Here is a 6,240-nt window from a genome sequence, read left to right on the forward strand (position 1 = left end):
ATGCAGAGCTGAGAGCATCTTCTCCCTCACCACTCCCTCCAGTCCAGGATCACTGGTGCAGCTGGTCTCCCAGTAAAGGCCCTATGTAACGGGAGCGCCACCTAAATGACAGCGATGAGCTCTGACCAGCACTGTTATTCACTGTTATTCTCAGTTATTCACACTGTTATGATCCTGGGAGAAAGGAAGGTAAGTAAAGTAAGGCTGCTGGAAGAGGTGTTAGAGGGGCCAGCAGGGAGCGCTCATCCTGCAGTCTGTGTGGCTTAATGCCCCAGTATAGTGACAGAGAAACTGTACTCTAAAAAGGTGCTGTGTTTTGGACGAGACGTAAAACTGAGGTCCTGACTCTCTGTGGTGTTACCCCAGCATCCTGACTAAATTTCTCATTGGCCTTTACCAATCATGGCCTCCTAATAATCCCCATCTCTGAATTAGCTTCATCACACTGTTCTCCCCACTGACAGCTGGTGTGGTGAGCATTCTGGCACACTATGGCTGCCATCCCATTAAGTAATGAGTTTTACATTTGTTTTGTAAGTACTTTATCAGAGATGTTCTGAATAATAACACATTAAAAGCTAACTGTATAATATTCACATTTTAATGAAATATTGGTGTTATTTTTAATATTTCAAATAAACAGAGAATGTGGGAAACAGCCTCTAAACAATGAGAGATGAGTTAGGAAGTCTTAAAGTTTTAATCTTAGTCTTTAAAAGCAATAAATATCTTGTCAAAACAGATCATTAAGATCATTGGGACATATTTAGCTCTGCTTCCACTTTCCTTTATCAATATACTGACACTTACATCTTCCATGTAATTGATAATACTTCACAGTTTCAGAGTGTCGACTCTAATTCCTGGTCCTGAATCTTCAAAAAAATCATGCCCTGATGACCACAGGCCAGACCAACTGCTCTGAGCTCAAAGGCTATGAATGGCTTTGAGCGGTTGGTGCTTTAGCACCTCCAGCTGTGCTCATCTCCGCTGTTGGATCCTTACCAGTCTGCCTCTCGGTCCATCAGGTCTGCTGAGGACGCTGTTAACCTGGCTCTCCACTGGACACCCCAGCACTTGGAAGAACCATATTTCTGCTCATTGCTTTGTTTGGATTATAGATCTGCCTTCATCACCATGAACCCACATAAATTACTTGATAAGTTGATAGTAGTGTTTTTGGACTATATAAGCATATGTGATGTTTAAATATGATTTCTTATCTTTTGTCAGCAATATTGATTCAGAAGCTGAACTCAAATGTTAATGATAGAAAATCCAGATCTTCTGGTTTTTTCTACCACTTAAATAGAGGAGAAATAGAAAATGCAGCCAACAGTAGAAATGCTGAAGAGCTCATCCAGTGATTTGTATCTCAAATGGAGTTGGTGTCTCTAGTGAGTAGAGAGATGTGGCTTATCAATAGAAATCCATTTGGCTGCTCCACCCCTGCAGTCTCCTCCCCTCTTCCAAGCCCAGCCTTTTATTCAATCTAACCAGATCATGTCACGGAAAATAATGGCTTTCATATTAGCACACATCACTAGAAAAGGAAAATATTGTATATTTCTCTTAAATACAATTTGTTTACAAGTGCTCTTATTGCCTGGTCCTGATGCCCTTTCATTGTGTGGTTCCCATATGGTTGCACAGTAAATACAGTAGGAGGAGTTTTACTCACTACTCTCAAAACACTTACAGAATAGAGACGTTCTGAATGACAAGACAAAACTATTCTTAATCCTACAAGAAAGAAAAGAACAATCTTAATGTTAAGACTTTAATAAACTGTTTTCTTCCCAGTAGTAATTTGTAACACCAACCAACGCATCATCACAGGGATCAGTGCTGGAACCAATATTGTTCTCTCTCTACATGCTGCCGCAAGGTAGGATAATACGAAAACATAATATTAACTTTCATTCATATGCTGATGACACGCAAATATACATTTCGTTTACACCAAACGACAACTGTTCTATTATCACTTTAGCTAATTGCATTAATGAAGTAAAGACTTGGATGTGTGAATACTTTTTGTTACTCAACTCTGATAAAACTGAGGTTCTGTTGTTTGGAGGAAACAATACTGATAGGACTAACTTCAGCACTTAACTCAGAGAATTTAAAGATTTGCCTCAAAAACTCAGCACATAACGGGGGGGGAAGGAGAACAAAGTAATGTAGCCAATTCATAGAGGGGGATTATTAGGAGGCATGGGAAATTTGGCCAGGACACCGGGGTTGCACCCCTACTCTTTTCAAGAAACACCCTGGGATTTTAAATGACCACAGAGAGTCAGGACCTCGGTTTTACATCTCATCCAAAAGACAGCACTCATTTTTACAGTATAGTGTCCCCGTTACTAAACTGGGGCATTAGGACCCACATGGACCACAGGGTGAGCGCTGCCTGCTGGCCTCACTAACACCTTTTCCAGCAGCAACCTTAGTTTTTCCAAGGAGATCTCCCATCCAGGTACTGACCAGGCTCACACCTGCTTAGTTTTAGTAAGTTGCAGGGTGATATGGCTGCTGGCTTAAAGACTCAGCACGTAACCTAGGCATCATATTAGACACAAGGCTCTCATTTAACTCTCATGTTAAACCAGTTTCTAAAACATGCTTCTTACAGTTAAGAAGTATTGCAAAACTAAGGCAGTTTCTCTCCACTGAAGACACAGAGAAATTAATACATGCTCTTGTATACAGCAGGTTAGATTACTGCAATGCCCTACTATCAGGGAGCACCCACCACTCTTTCAACATCTTTCAGCGAATTGTGAATGCAGCAGCTAGAATTGTTACTAGGAGCATAAAATACGACCATATAACCCCCATACTTAGCTCTCTTCATTGGCTTCCTGTCAGGTACATGGCGGACTTCAAAATCCTTCTACTTACTTACAAGGCTCTCACAGGTCAGGCACCTGTCTATTTAATGGAACTTATTAATGTTGACCATCCAAGTCGCCTGCTTAGATCACAGAATGCAGGTCTTCTTCATATTCCACAAATTAATAAAATAACAGTTGGGCAATAAAGCCTTTAGTTACAGGGCCCCTCGCTTATGGAACAGTCCACCTCCTCTCCCACCCCATATTCAGGATGCTGAGTCAATCTCAGTATTCAAATCCAGACTGAAGACCTATTACTTCAGCCTAGCCTACTCACACCTTAAGTTATACCCTGCTGCAACCATGGCTGCTGGTGCTGCTGTACATGCCATTGTGTGTCTCCTTGTTGGCCCACCAGGTAGATACATCTGTTCTGACCAAACTATCCTATTCTCCTCCCCACATGTCGGGATGGTGTCAGGGCTGGGTACAGATGCAGCCATTCAAAGTTCGCGGTACAAACCCATACCGCGGGCAACTACGCGTGCGCCACCACACCGTACCGCAGTACATGATTGGCTGGGAAAAATGACCGACAGGGGCACTCGTGGTGCATTGGTCGGTAGAGGAAAGATTTAATCATTTAATCTCTTTACTGTGCACGTTTTAATCCGCTTAGTATTGAATATTTATATGGAATTTTACAACTAAAGGGAAATTTTAGTAGCTGAGCATAAAAAGAAGAGGAGCATAACACATCTGAAGGTCATAAACGATATTAATTTAGGAACTTAAACATATTATGCAAACTGTATATTGCTGGTCTTGGTAGTTTAAAGAAAAAATACACACCAGTATTCCATTTCTCCCTAAACATTTTAAGCATCAAAGTCTTACATGTGGTTATTTCGGAAACATTTTTACGTGCTCCTTGTGACCATTTTAGTGTACGTTTATATACTTTGTGAAAAGTGATTGTTTTAACCTTTTCTGCGAATACGCTCGTTATCCGAGTAGACAAAAGCATACTTTTAGAATTCGATTAATAGGAAATATAATATGGAATCTCATATTTAAAGAAATTAATAACGATATAATTATATCCATGCACTGTAACACAAACAGTAGTATATGTGTACGGCTGTTCCAATGGCTATCATGTGACTGCATCAGTGGTGTGATGGTTTAAGTGACTGACTTATAAGTGAGAGGTTGGGTGTTCAAATCTAGCTATTGCTATCAGTTTTCTTTTAACAAACATTTCTTTGAAAAACTAAAATAGCAATAGCAAAATTATGGACACGCTATTGAGTTTTTTTATATTTCTAAATATCACAGCATGTCCGTACTGTATGTACACAGCGGTACCGCAGGGTGTAGGGCGCAAATCCACGTGAGCCTGAAAGCCCTACATTAATATTGTACATTCGCCTGGCGCTGCGCGGTTTTTGCATCTCTCTCTCTCTCCCTCCCCCCCAGGAGTGCTGCCTGTGCCGATTTTCACTCCACTGTCTGAGTCTCTGTCTGCATTGTTTGTAAACAAACTGGTTTTACAGGTATTTTCAAAGTAGAACAGGACAAGTCTTCCAATGAAAGACACACACTCTACCTTTTCCCACAGACACAGGTTTTCTTAGAAAAACACATTCACAACGCGAAGCTGTGTCAGTCTTCTGTGTAAAAACGATCGGTTTGAACACCATGGGTGCTGTTTTTAAGACGCTGCTGAGTCAAGTATAGGAATTTTCCTGCTGTCAGCAGTATCGTGTATATAGTTGACCCGTACCTGAATGAAAACAGGACATAAAGAAAGGGTTCCAGAAATCAAACAAAGCTTCATTCCTCTGCTTACAGTCTGGGTAATTGGAGGCTACGCTGTTATGCTTCCTATGGTGATATACGGGTTTTTCGCACAAAGCCGTATTGAGCAGTATTTCTCGTATTGTGAACATGTGTACACAGCGGTCCCCCTTCATTTGGTTTGAAGGTTTTCTGTGTTTCCCTACCGAAGATGTGAACAAAAGAATATTCGAGCGTGGTCAAAAAAATGGCTTAAAAACAACATAGTGAAGGCTGTGAAGACAGTCACAATGTACTTTGTACACACAGCAAGTGTTTTCGTAACTCTAGGAGGTTTAGTGAAAAAGCTACAGGCGTGCCAATATCATTTTCGAACTTTACCCCAGTGTGGGCACCACATTGTTATCTCAATATTGCTGTTTGATCTTTGATCTGAGCTTTAATAGAGAACTTCTCTATCTCTATTAATATAAGTATCGAGTGGTATTAAATAAATACAGCTTTTTAGTATAGATTACACTTTTCTAAAATGTATTTAAAAAATAAAAGCGATTACAATCTAATCTTTCCACGTTTGATCCCAAGATCTCCCCAAAAATAAATCTGAACGGGGAGAAAGCTATGCTGAAAGTTTATTAAGATACTTAGAAGACAAAAATAATGATTTACGTTGCATTTGTCAGATTGTGAATCATTAAACATGCGTTTTTGATTGAAATCAAAATGGGGGTAACGGGGACTCTCTCTCTCTTATTATCAACACTAGTCCAATTGTGGTTCTTTTGGTTTCACGGAGGGCTTCTCAGATAGTTGGGCATTCAGGTAAATTGCCAGGCGAAAGGATTAGTAAATATATTTTGTTAAAGCAAGTCAGTTTTTTGCAACACATAAAAGACATATTGTGGCATTATTATATAGGACGGACACAGTGACTCAGACACTCGTTGAATGAAAAAGGGCACTTTATTTTACGGTACAGCACCCAAACAAACGCAAACGCGTTTTCAATAAAACACTTTTATTCATTCATAATCTGACTCACATAACTCACATTCCTGAATGGCCCCCACCCCGCTTAACAGTTTTAGGAAGACTAAGGAAGGAATATGTCTGTAGATTGTATCTTATTTTTAGTTTTTGTTTTGTTTCACATTAATTTTATAAGGGAGAGTGTCATAGAGAAGACTCCCTTACCCCAATCTTGATTAAAATCGCAAACGTGTGTTTCATAAAATACTTTTATTTTTCACAATCTGGCAATGCCAGACAGAATTCACATTCACTGCACCCAAATGGCCTTGCAGATCAGAAAATCAAGGAAGAAAACAATTATCATGCCAGGTTTCTCAATGGAATAGATTTTATTATAAATATTTCTGTTAGCCTGTTCTTCAGGAAAACACCGCACACACGAAACAATCTTCAAGACTACCAGGACAGTAAAAAAGAAAGCAGTAAGACGGATGAAAAGAAAAGTTTATTTTGACATCTGTTCTGCAACTGATGAATACTACTGTGTGACTTTATTTCTTACATGGATTCTGTTATTTTACCACAGGCTGTGGGTCTCTGCTCTCGGCCACTGGCCAGGGTGCCAACCTGT

The sequence above is a fragment of the Atractosteus spatula genome (genome assembly GCF_055471065.1).
Source record: "Atractosteus spatula isolate fAtrSpa1 chromosome 17 unlocalized genomic scaffold, fAtrSpa1.hap1 SUPER_17_unloc_1, whole genome shotgun sequence".
Taxonomy (NCBI): domain Eukaryota; kingdom Metazoa; phylum Chordata; class Actinopteri; order Semionotiformes; family Lepisosteidae; genus Atractosteus; species Atractosteus spatula.